Here is a 20437-nt window from a genome sequence, read left to right on the forward strand (position 1 = left end):
GCCTCGGCTGGCGCGGCTGCGCGGGGAGAAGCCGAGTTTCGCGGCCAGGGGCCTGGCGGCGTCGGCCCTCTCGCCCGCGACATCAGCGGCCGCCGGTGTGAGCGAGGCTTCTCTTGGATCTGCTGGAAAGTTTCTTGGTTTTGTTTTTTTCCCCCTTAACTTCGAAGACAGAGGTAACGTGGAAAGTTTTATTTTTGAATATTCTGTGGTCAGAAAAGGAACAGCCTTCGGCTGCCAGAGCAAGAAAGTTCCCCTTTGCTCTCCAAACCATGCATAATTTTGAATGTGTTTCTTGAATATGCACAGTACTTAAACTTAGAGGTCAACCTGTATTTTTCTAATATGTCCTATACCAAGAATGCAGTGAGTGTATTTCAGTGTCTCCACTGATTTTGTTTTCAGTGGGTTAAGTGGAGTGGACCTCATCCCGATGTTTTAGTCTGTTGGTATTACGCATTTCTGTGGGGATTGCATTTGCTGTTTGTAAGGGCTTAAAACGCGTTACAAGGTCAGGCTACGCATTAGGAAAAACTTTCCAATAGTGAGAGAAGTGAAACACTGTAAAATATGGGGTTCAGGTTAGACATTAGGAAAAACTTCTCAGCAGTGAGGTACTAGAAGAGATGGGTTAGGTAGACAGAAAATCTCCTTCGCTACAGATTTTTAAGGCTGGTTTCACAAACATAGGTTGGGAATGATGCGGTTAAAGGTCTTGCCTTAGGGCAGGTAGATAGACCGCTAGATGAAGTCTGTTTCAGCTTTATAATTATGTGTGATTCTGTGGGATGTGAAGTTCTGTGTTTTGTCTTGTGTTTTGCTGTTTGGAGATGTGAGTCAAACCCCAATATATCAGTAATAAACAAAAGCTTGGTCAAGGCTTTGGAGAAAGTTTAATTTTTTTTCCCAAATATATTCTGTGGAGGCTTAGATTTCAAGGTATGTTTGCAAGCGTGTGTAAATACACACACATATGCACGGTAAAGAATTACTCAAAATTTGTTGTGATTTGGTGCCTAGATGAAATGTGTTGGTTTTTTTTTTCCCCCTGAAACTGCATACCAAACCAGATGTGATGACGACAGGTGGGGGCAGAAATTACATCCGTGTGAGGGAGTGTAATGAGTGAGTGACAGCATTTCTCAGGCATCATAGAACATTGAAAAGAAGCTTTAGGTTGGCATTTACTTTTATTTAAAGATTTGAGTGAGTGGGATATGCTTCTTAACCTTCTTTGTCTGGGTAAATATCAGTGTTTCAACCCTAGTTTGAGACTATAATGTTTTCTTCTCAACAGGTGTTGTATTGCTCTGATTTATTGGGTCATCTTTTGTCACATGACAGAGTTAACCATATATATATTTTTAAATTAGTTTGTTAACCCTGACTTCAGTTTTCTTTAACACTGAAAATTTATGGATGTCCAGTTTTACTCTGTGTCTTAAATGGAACTCTTACGTGTTTTCTATTCCTTACTCAGCGTGGGAATATGTGAATTTCAGAGAACAGGAAACAGTCTGAAGAAGCATAATTTGCTATAGAATCAAAATTATCTGCGGGTGGTAAACCCCATTTATGTTTCATAGGTTTACATTTGAAATGCATTTTGCTCTTCCTCTTTTCTGTTTTCCAACGCATGTTGTCTATTAAATGCTATTAATATCTAGGAACACATACAGCAGTATAATCTGTGGACTTGCCGAGGTGAACATCAACTTTTAAAAGAAAATGATATGATAGCAGGTGGCTCGACCTCTTGCATGCCAGAAAGTGCCCTGGATAAAGTCCAAACTTCTTCCTTTTCTGAAGTTTGCCTTTAAAATAACTTAAATAACACAGAGCCAAATAGAAACTTTAGCTTAAAATTGACTGTTCCTATGACTTTCAGTGGAAATTTTTTCAATAATTATCCCAGTTCTTTTTATTTTCAGGAAAGGCCACAACCTTTGTGATTGCAGCTGTGTTGGTTAGTACTACTTAACTAATGGAGAGAAGGTCTAATTCATCTATATTAAATGCTACTGTGTGCTTATCTATGTACATATATATCTATATAGATAAACATCTGTGTATTCATATTCTAAATTCATGAGTCTTCTGGGTACCTCTTGCCATTTTTGCTTTTGAATGCATGCAATGGCCTTGTGGTACTTTATCAGTTAGACTCCAGAACTGTGTTCAGCAACATTTCTGTCTTAGACTAGGAAAGAAAATTATTCTTTTACCAAAAATAGATATGTTAGATGAACAATATTCATTTACATAACAGAAAAGCAAAATTGCATATTTAAAATGCAAGGAAAATAGAGCTTAGTAAGTAAGACATAACAATCAAAGCCAAGATAATCATGTTTGATTTAGTCTTGTTGCCTTGAAACAAAATCCTATTTCAAATATTGCTACTTCGATAATTTACATCTAAGTACAAAATATATTTTATTCATGCTAAGGATCTCAAAGCACTTTGCTCCCATTAAGTGCACCCTCAGAAAAGATGCATGAAGAACGGTGTTAATGTATCCATTTACAGGCTAGCAAAATGAAATATAGAAGTTAAGGAGGTGATTTTCACAGGAGCTGAATGTCTGTTATTGAGCAGTTAGTATTTCAGATTTCTGGAAAGTCAAATCTTATATCATTTGCCCAAACTGACTAATGGACTGTTAACAGGACTGTTTATTCCAGACCCTTTGCTTTAGGTTCCAGGTCACATTAGCTTCTTATAAACTCTGTGCAAGTTAAATCATATTTGAAACATTCAAAGCTGTGAATTCTAAGCTGTCAGTTCTTATACAAATTGTAGACAGCATTGCATTCAGTAATGAAAATTTGCTTAATGAGAAGACTGACCTCAAAAACCATATTTTTAGTTTTCAGTCTTAACTCCTCAGTGACTTGAAATTGGTTTACTTTTCACCCATTTGTAACTTTATGCTCTTGAATGGCTGGAGGCCCTCTTAACATTAGTGCCATGTGAATCGTGATACGAACTTTCCTGTTACTTACTGTACGCTGCTCTAACATTATCTTTTCTTTCTGAGTAATTTGAAGACGAGGGATCTAGTTGTGTATTGAGGAGATGAGTGGATAACACACCACTTTTTGTTTTAAAGGTATGTTTGGATAGTGCACCATTTGAAGGAACCAGACGACACATGGGAATTAATGAATTTGAATTTAACTGCGGTCGGGGTTACGTGCAATTCCTTTTTGTTTACTGTAGTTTTCACTTAAAGACACTAAGTCTGGATTTGATTCAGGACTACCTCTTCCAGTGTTACACCAGTTCCATAGAAAGCAGTGGGATTGCACAATATATAACCGAAGTAATGTCCTTGTGAGTCATGCCTTCGTTAATTAGGTCTAATTGAATAAGTCTCCATCTGTAGGTGCTTTTGCATCTCAGTCCTCTTTTGAAGAAAAAAAGTAATTGATTTTCCGTGTTCTCTTACAAAAAGGCATGATAGCAGCTCTTTTCTTAACACTTCAGTTCGCCAGTGTTTCTTGTGAAGCGTGATCACCATGAACGGATGTTGTATTTCTGTGAGGCCTTAGTGGGACAGGTATGCTTTGCAGTCTTGGGCTCAGTTGTCCGAATAGGGGACTTACTGAGGTGAACTGTGCCTCTCTTGCACCCCTCAAGTCTGAGTTTCTTCGAAAGAAACCAGAGTGCATGAAAGGGGGTAGTATACCCATGATCTCACCGCAGTGTGTATTTAGATCCTTACCACGGTGCATGCCTCACTGCAAGGTGCATCACAGGGCTTGCATGCACCTTATACAGCCTACCCTCTGATGCCGTATATGTATATGATACTATTATTCCAGTCCTACTTCATACATCTCTGCTTATACATTTGGCGGTCCCCTCTATTTCATTCCCCTTTATTTTAGAATACATCTGTTGGCGTTTGGTTGGTTAACTATCACTGATACCTGGGAGCTGCTGCAGTGCAGGGAAGGGTCTCCTGCCTGAAAAGTGTGATCATCATACTTTGCTCCCATTATATGTGGCTGTGTCAGACCAGACCCAGCAGATACCTCTTTAATCAATTACCCACATTTTCTTGTGTACTTCTATCAGTTGCTGCAGAATCTGATGGGTAGTTTCAAAATAAAAAGTTTAGCATGATAGACTAAAAGATTAAGATATACTGAGATTATGTTAATTCACATGGTAGCTTTATTTCTAGTGATATTTGTATAGAATAATGTTCTACTTTGTGGTATTTTTATCTGTTGTTTATGGATTCTTTGTTTATACATGACATATGGGTTTTGTAAGAAACTTTCATCTGAATACTTCTGTGGATTACTATACAAAGGACTTCCTGAATGACAGTAAAATACTGGAGAGTGTATGTATGAGTTATGAAAAGAAGAAGGTGAGTGGCTTATTTATATTTCTCATTTTTTGTTTCCTATTTTTGTGTTTTGATTAAGAGTTGGTTCAGTTTAATGGAATAAATTAATGAAATACATTAAGATGAATGAATCAGAATGACTTATAGAATCTTTGTTTTCATAGTGTTTTTACTGGAACTTAATTTGGGTGCTACAATAGGTTCTCTAAGGAGTCATCAAATGTCATTTTGCAGTAAAACAAATACTTTGTTAACACTGTTAATTATTTTCTTTTGTAAATACCTAAATGAAGGTGTTAGCTCCTTTTGAGTAACCAGAAATGGGCTATTGCTGTTTGGGTGAAGCTTGAGAAACAGCCTAAGCTTTCTTTACCAGGTTTTTAAATTTTTCCTGCCCTCTTCAAGGACTCCTCTAACTCACTCTGACAAGCTGTATATGTTTAGTTAATTCTCTGGCTCTTTGGCTAGTTGTAGCCTGCATCATCAGTTTCCAGGATATGGTCTTCACCCAGTTGCCATTTTAGTCTTTAATCTCCCATTGATCCTTTTTCTTTCCTTCCAGTCTGTCCTGTTTTAACGTCTTGACTTACACACTCGGTCTCATTTTTCCTCAGCTTTGGTTTTGCTTTTTCTTTGTGCCCTACAACTTTTCTCTCTGCTAAGGGGGTTATGGGGCGTCTCAGTCCACTGACTGTTGCAGAGCCTGGCAGAGGGGTCTCCCCTCTGTGACACTGGACATCTGCCATTTGCAGCAGGTGCTTGCACCTCAAATCGTAGAGCTTTCCCCTCTGTCTCTCACTGTTTCCAGGTCTCAAAGGTGTAGCATTTTATATGATTCTTTCAGTTCCATCCAAATAACTCCTGGCAATTCTGGTTTTATCTGTGCTTGAATGATTAGAATTTCCTGGTGTGTTTCAATCGGCCGCATCCTGTAAGATGCACTCAATATACATATCATGAAGGATGAAATGACATGGTTGTGTGCCTGATTTTACAGGTATTAGCAAATCAAAAATAATGCTTTCAAATTTTCCAGTCCAGAATTTAACAGGGATATCTTTTAGTCTCCCTCTTTCTCATTAAATGTGCTATAACTTATTTTATGCCATGATTTTGTTAAAAATAGTAACATTGATGAAGGGAAAAATCAGTGATTTCAGTGAGGCCACAACATTGCCGTTGAGACTGTTTTTTGTACTGAAGTCAAACATTGTCATTCAGCTTGAATGAATTGTCTGTGGTTCTAGCTGGGGTGCAGAAAAAACACCAGCTCTTCACAAAGACTTCTCTTCTATTATATGTCAAGTCAAAAAGCAAAGGTTCCTTTATCGAGCTGAGTTTATACGGGGGTAGAGAGTACCCATTTCCAGTCCCTTCCAATTCCTTTTTATAATGCGTGGAGAAATTGTCCAAGCTGTTTTGGAGAATCTCTGAATAGCTGATGTGCAGATAACTTTTTTCCCTGCTGTGCAGTGTTTTTTAGCTATCGGTATGAGCCTGTCAGAACTTAAAAACATTCCAAGTAGACTGGATTCTTCTATTTCAAGACTTCTAACGGAGAAGTTCTCAAATATGAACCCAGAAGTCATATTTGCAGGCCATACAGATAGAAAAGTGAGCACTTCTTAATATTCTTTTTTTATCCATTCTTCTATGGGGAGTAAAGTGCAGAGAGATTTAAAGCAAAAGTGAATTTCTTCTCCTTTGCATATTTGTACTGTCTGATGGAAAACATTTCACAATGGTAATGAGTTATTTACAGGATTCAACCACCTTTCTGTCCTAGTAAGGTACTCAGATATAAGCTTATCCAACATAATGATCAGGAGCTCCTGCCTTTACAAGTCTGAGTGTAATCACTTGAGATGGTATATGACAAAAACCCAAAATAGGGAAAAGTATTACTTACTAGCCAAATTCTGCATCCTGTCATTTAAGTTGAATTGTCATTGTTTGCTAATCCAGAAGAGGGAGCTACCTCATAAATTTCTAGTAGTCTTGAAAGTAGCAAAGTGTCTTTTAAACCCCCTGACTGAATTTTGGGGAAGAATGAAAGCAGAGTTCAAGTGATGCCCTGTTGCTCACTCAGTTCATAGTTTGCTGATTCCTAAAGATGGCCTTGGAGACTTATTTCTTTGATTTCTGTCAGTTTTTGGTATCACTTCAGTGTCTTTATATATATACACGTACCTTTTTCTTACATCCATGCAAGAAAGTTAAATTAGATCAGTTTATATATATTTGATAAATTTTTATTCCAGGAAGATTTAGAATAAATATGAAATATTATTTTATTGCATATAATACATACATACATACACACATGTGCAATACATAGTTACAATTGTTCAAATATACAAAATTCAAAAAAACTTAAAAAAGGAAAAAATTGATCTGTTTGTATGTTCTTAAGTCTTCAGTTTGATACAGTTTCTTCTTAGAATGTGTGCCTTCATCAGATGTTTAGACGATATTTACAAGCACATTTTATAAAGGCTCCTGTCACAGTAAATAGTTATCAGTTGGGGTGATTGCAGGAATATGCAAAATGTTAACCTTGTAAATCTTTCTGCATGTTTCATATTACATAATTTTCACAAAAATATTTAGGAATATGCTGCAAGAGACAGTGTTATTGTTTTAGTTGGAATCATTTTGGTTTTGCAGTTAAAGATAATATATTCCATTCAGACACATCTTAATCTAAACACCAACTGGGGACCAGCCATTTGAAATTTCCTTCATATGGAAGGCATGTGCCATTCAAAAGAGAGTCGTAAAACTATTTAATATAGTTGCATTGTTCGTGATGTGCCTTTCCATTTAAAAAAAACTACCATAAGTAATTACCGTATTTAGTGATATCTTTTTAGATTTCTGAAGAAATCCACAATTTGTTTGGGAGATACGAAGTGTATTAACTTACCTTCTCTTTATATCTGGAATAATTTCTTGTGTTATGACTAGACTCAAAAAGCTTCATCTTTGAGTAATTCTAAATTTCTTCCTTTTTTAAAGTCCAATAGTAAAAGTATTATTCTTGCAAGATTTAATGGTTTCTTGTTAGATCTGGCTTACTGAGTTAATCTTCTAGATCTTTGTAAGTCTTAATATGAAGGCTCTGTTTTTGCTGACCAGATAACATTAGATTTTTCAAGGTTCTCTGATCTATTAAGCTTTTGTATTAACATTAGAAACCTCTGCTTTGAAATTGAACGTTTATTCTGGAAATATCCTGTGCTTCAGATTTTGTTTTATTTGCAGGAAGCCCTAAGTTGGATTCTTTTATAATGATATGCAAAGTAGATTTAATCAAATTAAAATTAGAATGAGCTCACATTTTAAGCTTAATTCTTCCTTTTCATGTACTTGCAGTCTGTGGAAATTCCAGACTCATTTTTCCTTTGAGTTTTTCATGTGAACACATTTTTTTGGTTTCTTAAACATGGCAAACTGAGTTACTTTCGGTGCATGCTGTCTTCTCTATTAGAAACCAAGAAAACAAGTCATATTTTACCTTAATGTTTTTCCCTGGGTTACTTAGAGGTTTTGCTGCTTTAGAACAATTGTCTTACGAGTGGCCCCACTTGGCCTGCTGGAACATGCACCTTTTCCCTTGTAAGTGGAAGCTAATGAGACCTTGTTGATCTGTCAAGTGCACTGATGGAGTAGCGGTGCATTGCTATTTGGTATTTGGAAATGTGCCACTGTGTCTTAGCAACTTAGTGACATTATATTGTTTTATTGTTATACTGTGGTATTGTTTTTTGATTCCCCCTTCTCCCCTGTCCCAGAATAGTAACTAAAAATCTTATTTAAAATGTAATATAAATGTTGGCTTTTCTGGAAACAGCAACTGTGCAATAAAATTATTTCAGTTTAAAAGTACTGTAAATATTAGCCTGATATTTATGACTTCTAATCTGATGATTTTAGAAGCATAATATTTCAGTGCCAATTCCAAAATACAAGGAGATGTGTCAAGGGACTGACTCACTTTTTACTGATGATGTCAAAAGATAAAATGTACTAGTGGGTGAATAGCAAAAAGTATATTTTGGATCAAGGAAACTGGTTTAAAAGTTTGAGTTTCTTGATTCTACCAAGAGACAAATCGCTTTTTGCTAAAGAGCATCTCTAGTATCAGTAAGAGGCTGTGTCTCTCTCCTATGCTAACATGAGTCTCCGTAGCAGCTTGTGACCTATATTATGTGTGAAATGTCAGTGCTCTGTACTGTCATGGTTGAAATTGGTTCCTTTTGCTGTATGTTCATAAAGTACGTAGAGCAATGCCTGTGCTGACTGGGGCTAGGCAATACCGACTTTGGCAGCCGTGTCAGACTTGTGAAGCACACAGTTACATAGAAGCTGCAAAGCATGTGGCAAATGGATGTGTTCTCTCACAGAGTGCCTGAAAGAAAGCATGTACTCAAGCACTAGGGTTAAAAAGCTGAGCTAAAGGAAGGTAAAATAAATAAGAACCTCCCTCAATTCTGTTTGTGAATGCAAAAGACAGGCTTTTAATGACGTCGCATACTGTTATTTCTATAGGCACTCTGCTGCGTTTGACTCACAGGCTTTATGTGGCTCTATTTTTCCCCTTGTGTATGCAGTGTGAGAATAATTAGAGCTCTTTACTTCTACAGACATGGAGCTATGTGTTGTTTTCTTGGAAAGAATATTTAAATATGTAACCATCTATGTAGGTTCCTTTTCCTATTTTTTGCAAAAAAACAACAAATGCTTACCTATGTTAATGCAACATTTTAGTTGAGATGCTAACACAGGACAAGAAATTCAAAGGTATAGTTCCCACAGCAACCATAATTCAACCTCATTGCTGTGAAAGCACAAAAGCCCACACCAAATACCATACAAAATAGTGCATATATGCAAGTGTGTGAGATACAGTTGCTAGGAGAGTCATAAATTTTAATTTCCAGAGGTTTTTTGCAATCACATTTTGTATCTGTTATTATTTGTATTTTATGGAAATAGTGCAGTAATGAAAAACTGAGAAGCCAGTTGGATTAGTGTATCTTTTTGCTCTCACATAAACCACAAACAATAGAATATATTCCTATCTCTGCCTTTTCATAGGATTTTCCTTATTTCTAAATGAGTAATATTGAATGTAAAATATTATCTGGCATGCTTCCTTATCTGACTCTGTTTTTTCTCTTCCTTTAGCAATCTTTTGCCTCAAATTCAGACTGACCTTCTTCCTGTTCTTAAATTGCAGCTAATGAGGTCTATTCCTTTGCCTACCAAGGATAAATAAGATGGATATTTATTCCATGTAGTCATACATCCTGTTATTAAACCACATCCATAGCTTAAAGTTCCATTATAAAATACCTCAAAGCCTATGGAATGTATTTCTTTTCAATATCTGTTAGGATTTTTTTTTTTTTTTTTTTTTTTGCCAGCTAAGTCTGCCAATCCCCTCATTTGGTTATGTTAGGCATGTTTCATTATTAGTACAGTTAGTGAAGAGGTGCAAGTCTCCTTGTTTTGAAATTAGAAATGTGTAAATATTTAAAGTATGGTACTTATTGGCACAGAACATATTTTATAAATAATATTTATAGGATTTCCAGAAGTTAGTTGGCTGAAATAAAGCTTTATGATATGTTTTACCTGAACTTTTCAGATCTGGCCAGTAAGAGAGACTATGACATTTGAAGACTTGTATTCACAAGGTTGATTATTGTATTTGTAGGTTGGATTGAGCATTCATTATTATTTAAAAAGAAATCCCTTTGACTGAGATGTATGCTAATACTTCCTAATTTATTTGAAAAATTCTTCACAGTGTAACTGTATCCCACCAATCATTTAAAGAAATAGGAGGTGACACAGGATAAGGAAGGTTAATGATAAGAATTTCTCTTCAATAAACTACAAATAAATTAATTTGGTCTTCGTCTGGTTTCTACCAGACTGATTTTTCTCTTCTTAGCCCTCCATCACATCTTAGCCTCCTATATAAGCCCTTTTATGGACAGTCTGGGCAGAGCTGAGAGACTGATTGGATATGAAAATGTTCTCCTTGGGAAATCCTTGGATCCTGCCCTTCCCAGATAGTTAAGGCAATCTGCTGTAGGAAACCTGTTTTGACAGTGCCTGTTATCTCTGCGAAGCAGAGTCCTATAGGGACTTTCACAGTCTACCTCAAAGTCCAGGTTAGGGGATTTCGCTCTGCAGCCCACCATCTTCCCAGAGCTTTCACTGTTCTGTCATTTTGTTCAAAAACTAGTTATGAAGTACATGCATATTATTTCATATGTCCTTGTTTAAAATAAAGTTAGTTTATATGAAATACAACTTCCCTTGTGTAAGGATTTATGTACTGAAGTTTGAACTCCATCTGAAAATAGAAACAAAGCATTCACAACGGCTCAGCAATTTGCTTATAGATGAGCATAGAAAGAATAGCTTAATTCTGGCTACCATTTGGTCAAGAGTTGGTCTGTCTAGTCCTTCCCTGTGGACTTTACTGTTTCCAGAATGAAGAAGCGTCTGGGGAGTTGTGAATCGCAGGAACCCTTCGAAGGGAAAGCACTTGTGTTTCAGTGGAATCCCAGGGAGTTTTGATGCCTAAGGCTACGTATATACTGCGAAACCAGGCCCCCTTCAGTGATGTCAATACCCATGATGTAGGTTTTTGCATAAGAACTCTGTTGTGGTCATAAGCTTGCAAGAATCTCCTGACAGTGTTTCTTGCTCTGTTGCATCCAGCTAAAACTTCAGAGCTTTCCTAAAGTATGAATAGTTACGAGTATAGTTTCCTCTTCTTCTGGTTATCCTTCTCATTCACCTAGTAACTGTGGTGTTAATATTTGAACTGAAATAAGTAAGAGCAAACTTTAATGCAAGCTAAGAAGTGTGTTGGGGTCATTAGAGGTAGCTGGAAAACAGCAAAGCATTCTACTTGAAATTCAGCTATTGCTAGTAATATGTAATTAGATACAGGGTCTTAAAAACACTAAGTTAACATTCGTGTTTGCTTACAAGTGAATTAATAACAGCATTGCTGGATGAGTTGGTGCAGTGATAAGTTATCATTTTACAGAATGAATCCCTCTGCTTTTAGGCCCAGGGAAGTGAAATGCAGAGTCGATTGTGCTGGGGCTTGCTGCTGGTCTCAGCGACCCGAGTTTGCTTGGGAGGATAATTCGGCAGGAGGGAATTGCCAAGTGGGGAACTGCCTTCTGTGCAGTGGTAAAGGTTCCTGGCACTGTGAGTGTCGGCTGTGTGGTAACTTGCTTCTTTTGCAGCAGAGGGGGTCGGTAATAGCACAGACGTGGTTTCAAGAGCTACTGCCCTCAGAGGAGAAAGTCCGTGCAACAGTAGTAATGCATATTTTTTTTCCTCAAGCATATATTTTCCTGCGTAAGCATAAGGCCCCAGAGATGTGGCTTCCCTAATGGAACTAAGGACTTTGATGAAAGTGGATGGTCATGTCACCTCGCAGTTCTCAGTGGAGAAGAAAATCTTCCTCACTGGGATTAAAACCATATGTTTGCTTCATGGGCTGTTAGGTGTGAGAGATGATTTGAGTTCCATTCGTTAGTCACCACTAGGAAATGGAGGTTCTTTTGGTGGTTGTTGGAGAATACCGTACCGTATCCCATCTGTTAGGAATTTTTGTCATCTCTATTTGAAAATTTTTTTACTATTGATTACAATTAGCTAGAAATAAAATTGTTGAAAAGTTTTTGCAATTCAGTTTAATATCCAGAATTTGAAATATTTTACATCTGTCTGCAATTCTGTATTCTGTCACCTAGTCAGAATTACCTAAAAGATGTTTGAATTATAATGTAGTGGAGCTGGTATTGCTCTGTTGCTGAAGCTGGCAGTACACTTCCTTTTGCCTGATCATATTTCCAGTTGTGTATAACTTTGACCAGCACTTAACCATTGAGGCTAAAAATAATAATATTTTATGCTGGGTTTGCTTCAGGGTGATTTTTCACAGAAAATCATAGTCGAAACCATCTAGTTAGTTTTGAGAAAAAGCATCAGAGGAAAATGCCTGGTATCCTTCTGTCCATTAAAAAAGAAAGGAATACATCAGCCTTTCCTTTGAAAAGCTCTAGTATTTGCTTGCTTTGAAGCAAGAACTTCAAGTTCACAAGTTACCTATATTAAGGATGTCTGTCTTTCACTATCCCTGCGAAACCCCACTCTGCTCTGACCAGTTTATAAACCTCTGAAAAACTGCAGTTCAAATGTTCTCATTGCAGGGTAGCTGGAGGTTGGCAGGTAGATTTGCTGGCAGTTCTCTGCGCACTGAACGTTCTCCAGTTCAGAACTGAAGTGACCTCTCTCTAATTGCAGTTTCTGGTTTGGTTTGCGTCAGAGGTGTTTTTTGGTATTGAAGTCCTACAACTTTCCATTATGACTTTTATATGGTGTTGGAGCCTTCTGCCTGCTGGAGGGAAGCGGAGTAAAGGAAGAATCTCTGTGTCTGTTTTGACACAGTAAGAACTGGCTATCGAGAGTACCTTGGAAAAGCTGGGAGAAGGAATGGACAGGTGCTATGGAGGTTAGGGGGAAATGAAATCAAGACTCTGAGGGCTGGAGGAAACTTGCAGCACCTGGGTGAAAAGCCAGGAGTCAGGGTTATGTTCTGGAGCAGCCTGAACAGAGCCTGGGAATGGGGTGAAAGTGCAGGAGTGGTGAAGAGACAGCCCTCAAAGGGGAGGAGAGATCAGAGGTCGGTCTCCTGCAGAGCCTAGAACAGGACACAGCTTTCCGGACTGCTGAGGATGTTAGCAAATCTGCATGGTGCCCAGTGGTAAAGTGCTCATGGACTGGCTCCACATGAAATGCAAAGATTGAGAAAGTTTCTGTAGCTAACAGGGACCTCCTTGGTTCAAGAGACAGGGAAATTTCCAACAGACCTTAAGATTTCAAACTTGCAGGTCATCTGTGAAGGTATTGGTTTCCTGTCACCTGGTGGAATTTTTTTTTTTTTGAGAACTTGGAAATTTTATGTAAAAATGAATACTTTTTGAAGAACACTTTAGAGTTGCAAAATCAAACTTGCAATTGCCTGTGCAACCTAATTTAAATGCCCTATTTGTATGCATTGTAGTATAATAATTATATGATCAATGTGTAGTATAATAATTATATGATCAATGCTGTTTTAATTTACACCCTGTTGTGCAGATGAATCAGAGTAGGGAAATGAAGAGGGCTGTTTTGTAGAAGCCCTGTCTCATCTTTGTGGAAATGGTAAGATATTTTGTCAATAAAGCAGTTGATCAGCATTTTGGAGAACTGGAATCTTTCACTGCCTCTGTCATGAAGTTTCTGTGTAATGCGAGAATCAGCACACTTATTTAAAAGTGGTTTTTGTGAACTATGTGTTTTCACCTTTTCAGTACCTAAGGTGAGATGCTGAATTGCTGGGTAGGCACTGTTACAACTGAAACCAGTGGAAATTCTTCCTGGTAGAGGGGTATAAACAATTTAAAAAATATGCAAGTGATTGGGCTATATACTAAGTAGTGTGGTGAAAATAAGACAACTGCATATATGACATGGTGAGCTGTATCCATTTTGTGTGTTAAGGTAAAAAGTTTCAGATGATCCCAGGATGTCCCAGTCACAGAGGTTCTTACATTCTGGCTTTTGTGGGTTTCTGAATGTTTGCATTTGCAGTGCTGGCAAATGACTTCTAAAGAACTGCGTGTATGAGGGAGACGGAGACTTTACATAATTAAATAAACCAATAAATTGGAGTTTGTGTTGACAAAAATAGTTCGGCTTTACAGAAACATTCAGCTTGAAAAAGAGTATGTTAAAGCAATAAGTTGAAATAGTTCCGGGTACAATATCTTTCCATTGCCAATTAAAGAAAATACTGTTTTTTCTTCTTTTATTCCGGTTGCCTTTTGCTACTTGGAAGTTCCATACAAATACAGGAAAACAACTCAGTGAACATAGAAAAAATTAAAGGGACTGAAGGTTTTGACTAAGTACTCATGAAGTGCTGTAAAAGACGAAAGTAAATAAAAGGGATATGATTTTCTCAGATCTGTTTCAGATATAATAATGTTATATCATAAGTTTATGTGGCATTAACTGTATAACAATAATTGTGAACAATGCAATCATCATATTTTAGAGTAGACTAATACTATTTAAAGTGTCAAAAATCTGGACTTAATCTCCATTTGTGAAAGTTTAGTTTATGTTGCAAGCTTGAGGCTTTGGGCTCATTTTAGATGAATGGGACGTGGAACTGCAGTGAGAGATGAATCTTTGGATTTAGATGAGAAATACAAACGATATTACTGGGTTCAGAAGGTTGGCATGCCTCACTGCAGCAGGCTCTCACTTCCGCAGTGAGGAATTAATACGTATAGTGATGTGGATGACGATTCTCAAGACTTACTGCTACAGGATACTATATTAGTCCATGTGCTATAGTGTATGAAGTGGCATAAATAATTTAAACTAAATTTGTTAAATTAGTCTTGCTTTCATATTGTGGTTGTTCCCTTGATTGCTGATTTATAAAATTCAGTCATTCTCCATGGGTATCCCAGTCATTATGAAATAGCAAGATCCTATTGTAATTGGCTGTGGCTGGTGATAATATTTCAAAAAATGTGCAATTACTTTACTGTTTTTTTAATATAGAAGATCTTTCAAAGTTGCATCCTATCCTAATGGGAGTCAATTTAGATGCTACTGAACACTACATTAAAACTTTCATGGACTTCAGTAGGAGCAGAAATTTGGCTTTTCATATGAATTCTTGCTGATGAGGCGGTAGCTATTTCTCTATAGGGAACAGTTGTAAAGTGTAGCTCAAAACCATGAAGTAGCAGCTGCTGTCTTTGTTCCTCTCTTTGGGGTGGGATTCTGAGATATAAAACATAGATACCTCTCTTTTCTGAAAGTACAGAAATGTCTGTTAAATAGGAGCTTTTCAGATCCTCCCAGAGGAGATTTACTTAGGAATGTGGTAGATGACAAGTAATAAAATAAGAAGAATTATTTGTTGTGTTTTTATGTCTGAGTCTGTCATATCGTATTTTCAGATGTGTCAATGGACAGTCAGCACAGCCTGGAGTCTCAAAGGTCAACACCCGAGCAGGGTGGGATGACTGCTTACGTTGCTGATTGTAGAGGGGCTTTAGGTGGCATTATGATGGTTTAAGTTTCCACACAGGAATTTTGATTACTACAGCTCAGCTGATGTATAGCTTGACAGGCATGTTATGTATTTAATTATTAGATGTGCTGATAGAAAGAACTGGGGGTGACTGAAGCATAAAATGGCACAACCAATTCTGCAGTGCAGGACGTGGTTGCTCTTATCAAACTGCGTTGTTGTGCTGGTCCCCTGGTCCCTTTGCCAGCCCGCTCTGATGCTGCTGGCCAGCTAATGGGTCGTTTTATCTGTTCCATTTTCCCAGATCAGATGCAGTGGTTTGGCTTTTGACAAAGCAACAGTATGTCCTGTACAGAAGAACTCTGTTCCTCCAGGGTTATGATTTTTCTGAATTGCATAAGCGTTTGTTTGGAACCTTGTGCCTTATTCTTCCATCTTTTTCGTTCTTTATTTACTATGACTAGAATTACATTTGTTACTCCAGGTAACATTTTTTTCCATATTGACACATAGAGGATGTTATCTTTTCTTGAGTCCATTATAGTGATAATTCTACTCAATGGATCAACATGGTTTCTTTTCACTATTTTAAGCCCTGTGTAAATACAATTTCAATGGCATAGGCAGTATCCAGGTCTTATACCTTTGATAAGTACAGAAAAAGGAAACTGGTGACTAAAGCAGCAACAATTATACATTTTAACTAACTACAAAAATATATCGACTCTTCTTGAAGACATGATTTTTTCATGGGCTGAAGAGATGGGATTGTTAAAACCATATATAATGAATGTAGGCAGCACCCATGCAAAATTCTCTCTAGCTCTATGAAATCCTCTCAAACTTTGCATCCAGGTAGAAGTGTAGATTAGCTCTTGGCAGGCAATGGTAGTTGTGCCCATTTGCAGTGGGCTTTTTGCATGTAGACCTCCAGAGGTGAAAAGCAGCTGTGCCAACCCACTACCCCTAATCACCTTCAGCTGCCTGGCAGCATTCTATTTAAATTCCTGATGACATCATGTGTGGAGAAATCCAGTCTAATTGTAATTTTAATGAGCACTACTCTGACATTATTTAAAACTTCCCTCTCAGCATGTTACAGTATAAATATATGTACTGGATTTTATGCAAAGACTGAGGGCTTAAGTCTCCAAACATTTCTGAGTATGCTGGATTTCAAGGGCAACTGTCAGTTCATTCACTATCATAGGGTTTTAAGTATTGGGGGCCTTTTTTTTTTTTTTTTTTTTAGAAATATCACTGCCTTTATTTTACAGCTCTCCTGTATATACTGTATATCTCCATACCTGACTTTTTTAATGATTTAATGAGTGGCTTGCACCTTCAGCTTTTCTAGTTTTCGCAAACAATAGAAGAAAGTGGCTATCATTTATACTGGTAATAGGAAGAATGGGAACTCCTTTTCTTTTTCTCTTCTCTTCTTTTTCTCTTTTAGAACTATTCTGGTCCATGGCTAATGTTCTTAGATGCTATCGCAGGAAACATAATGCAGATTGCCCTGAATCCTTAACTAGCTGAATTTATTTAACTTACTCCTCTGTTAAACTAGCTAAGTTCACATCTGTTTCAAGCTTAAGGCCTTCGACTCTGTTTTCATTGCACAGATGCAGTAGAGATAAATGTCTCTAGAAGGATATCCTTATCTAAAGGAAGTGTGAAGAAGGAACTGCAGTATAGGTTCCCAAGTGTATTGTATCCAGTGGGATGATTCACATTGACATCAGTGGTTGCATCGTCACTGCCAGGTAAAGCGGCAGAACCAGAGGGCAGCCCCGAGGCCAGAGTGGCCCTTGCCTTGGCTGGGAATATTCACTGTGTCTTTGTTACGATACGGAAATGTCCAGCAGAGTCATTACCTGCTCAGGCAGGTGAAGATGTCGACAACACACAGCAGCTATGTGTGGATCTGTAGATCTCTAGCTATCTAGTGGTTTCATGTTTTCATTTAAAGAAATAGAGCAGTTCTACTCGGGGATAACAGTTCTTGTAACAACTTTTATAATTCCACCTGTAAGTATTTATTGAAGACTGGCATTAATTTGTAAAATTCTATTTTTTTAAGTCCTTTTATATAGTACAGTTATCTTTGGTAGATTAATGTGCCATAGAATATACTTTTATTTGTACTCTGTTTTATTTTTTCTGTTAGCTCTGTCAGTTGTCACTCAACTCCACGTGTTATGCAGTACACAATTTGCCTCATCCTAGTATTTTCCTATATTGATTGCAGTCTTTCCACAGGGTTATTCATGGGTAAAATTTAAAATCATACTCTACAGTTGTAGGTGAAATACAGAGTATGAACAGGATAGGTGCAGATTTGCGGTTTTGTTTTTGTGTAATTTAGATTTTATGTATAAAAATTAGCAAACATTTATACTATCTGGAGCAGATGCTTGTAAAATTGAAATAAAGTATTTGAAACATATTCAGTGTAATTAAAAATTGTCTCTATTTGAAAGTTAATGTTTTTATTAGACAAGTTTAAAAAGCAGCATGAAATTGATAGTAACTTGCTGTTGAAGAGAGCCGTTCAGTAACTTTCAGGAAAATAAAGTTGGATGTTGCCATTCTGTACTAGAGAAATTATACAGCTAGGAAATACCAGCTACTCTGGTTCTTCTGTATAAAGCTTTGCTGACATTGGTAATGTACTTGCAGTGACCTTGGATAAATTAGAGGTTATAGCTGGACTATTGTAACGCTAGTTGGTATGCATTTGATCTCTGATCTCTATTTTTAAGATATTACTAAGATTGTTTAAAAATAGTTAATATTTCAAATACTTATCCTGACTAATTTCTTTTTCCCTGTCTTTCATGTTTGCATTTATGAAAGCTCCTGCTGGAGAAAGTTGTCACTTGTTGCTTTGATGTCACAGTATTAAGCTCTCAGATATAGAATCAAGGTCAGAAGAGGAAGGTGATTTTAACAATTTAGTCTGACCTGTTTCTATACAAAAACTGTGGAATTTTACCCAACGATTCCAGCATTAAGTGAATAATTTGTGATAAAACTAGGGAATAATTGTCTTTCTATAAAGAAAACCTTTTTGGCCCCAAACTGCAATATTTATCCTAATTTCACTAAGAGAGACAGACCTTAATTTTACGGGGAGACCTGTGTGGGGACAGCAGTCCTTCTGTAAGTTGTAGAACTAGGACCTTAACAAGCAAACTGTTGTTGGCTTTATTGGGAATTTGCTTAAGTGAAAACTAAAAGGTTTAGCTCATTTACTTTTTAATAACAAAGTGTGTGCACATTGTTTTTAGTATGTTAAAATGCTTTATGGTATTTCTCTTTACCTTCATCCTTTTTTATTCTGTTTTCATCTGTTCACTATAATTGTCCATTCTGCATGCATAATTGGGCCTGATTTGACAAGCATTGCTCGGGTCGAGTGTTCCTTTCCTTGAATGAACAGTCCTCATCCATGCAAAGGAGAAATCCAGTTCTGTACTTTCTCATCAATTAAACATACTACAGTAATTTAAAATCCGTTCTTAGACTTTTTCCTGCTGTAATGCCAACTGATAGAGCATGTAATCAGCAATGGCTCGTCCCTTCATCCCATGCTTTGTTTTTACATGGTGTGTCATATCTTTGTGAACACAGCCTAACCTGCATTAAGATTACTTATTCTGCTTTCTCCCATTTTTAAGAAATTGCTCTCTTATGTGTTTAAAAAGTTACAAATTTACCTTGTGCAACTGCATTATGACCTTGAGATTTTGTTCTAATAAAACCAAATAAAAATGATATGTTTACTTCCAAAGGGATTGTTTTGAAATTGGGAACATGTGTACTATATAGCTTTATATTGAAGGATGTGGGGAAAATTGCATGTAATTTTAAAATATGTTTGAGGTTAATTTGTAAAATAATCTAGGCTGTGGATTGTACATGATTATTTGGAGATTCTGTATGATCTGAAACAATAAAATATGCAGTTGCAAATTATCTTCCTCCAAGAAGAGCCCAAACAACCTTGGTGCCTCTGCCAGATATCTCTGATTATCAGCCAAAACCATCATGTCTTTGCCAGGAAGATCATAAAACTCTTTTGCCCACAGCCTGACACCAGAATGCATCAGGGCTCTCCCAGGAATTAGTGCTGATTTTATTTTCTTTTTCTTATCAAATGAACTTCAGAAAGAAATGAAATAGAGATTTAATTGCTGTGCACTTAAGCCTTTTGCACTTGCCTTAGAGCAACTTGGTGGGGTGTGGAAGGATTCTTTTTTTCACTGCATGTCCAAAAAAATGCCTTCTCCAGCATCATCTCTACTAGGGAAACCAATCACCTCTGGTCCCAATTCTAAGCATTAGTGTAAAAATTTGAGAAATGCCACATGAATGCAACATCTGTCAACATTTATCAAAGTCTGGCTAGTCTAGCTAGTATTAAAGCCACGTGATGATTTCAGGCTTGTCTATTTTGGACCAACAGGACATTAAGGAGAACAGTGCTACCTGGCAAGATTCCTCATAGTAACCACTAATGCGTTATGTATTAATAGTCAGACTGCTAAACGATTTTTTTAAATTTTTTTGTTAACAGCTTAAGAAAATGCGTGCTCAGAGAATCCCAGCATTGCCTGTCTCGATGATGTTATAGCTGTTTATCAGTTTGTATTTGGAGCTTACAGTTGTGTATTTGAATTTTAGAAGCTGAGAATCAAGATGTTCTTAATGGTGTTGACTGTATTTTCGTGGCCCAGTCTATCAGTGCTATGATGATAAGAATCATGTCCATAAATTAGCCATACAAGGCTTTCTCTCTAGTTTTAGACCAAGCTGAGAAGGTTCACATTGCTATTTCTAAAGTATATTAGAAGGAGAAATATACTTTTTTTTTTAAATAGTTCAGTCTAGCTATTTTATGTTTTAACTCGGAAACCAATGAATAAATCAT

General features: G+C 37.0%; 1 protein-coding gene across 1 annotated transcript in view; it reads left to right on the plus strand.

The window, feature by feature from the left end:
* The window catches only part of PPP2R2C (protein phosphatase 2 regulatory subunit Bgamma), a 208568-nt gene that overhangs the window by 493 nt on the left and 187638 nt on the right, over positions 1–20437 (plus strand). The window lies entirely within an intron of this gene.

This window comes from Apteryx rowi, unplaced genomic scaffold, assembly GCF_003343035.1.
Source record: "Apteryx rowi isolate R43461 unplaced genomic scaffold, aptRow1 scaffold_97, whole genome shotgun sequence".
NCBI lineage: Eukaryota > Metazoa > Chordata > Aves > Apterygiformes > Apterygidae > Apteryx > Apteryx rowi.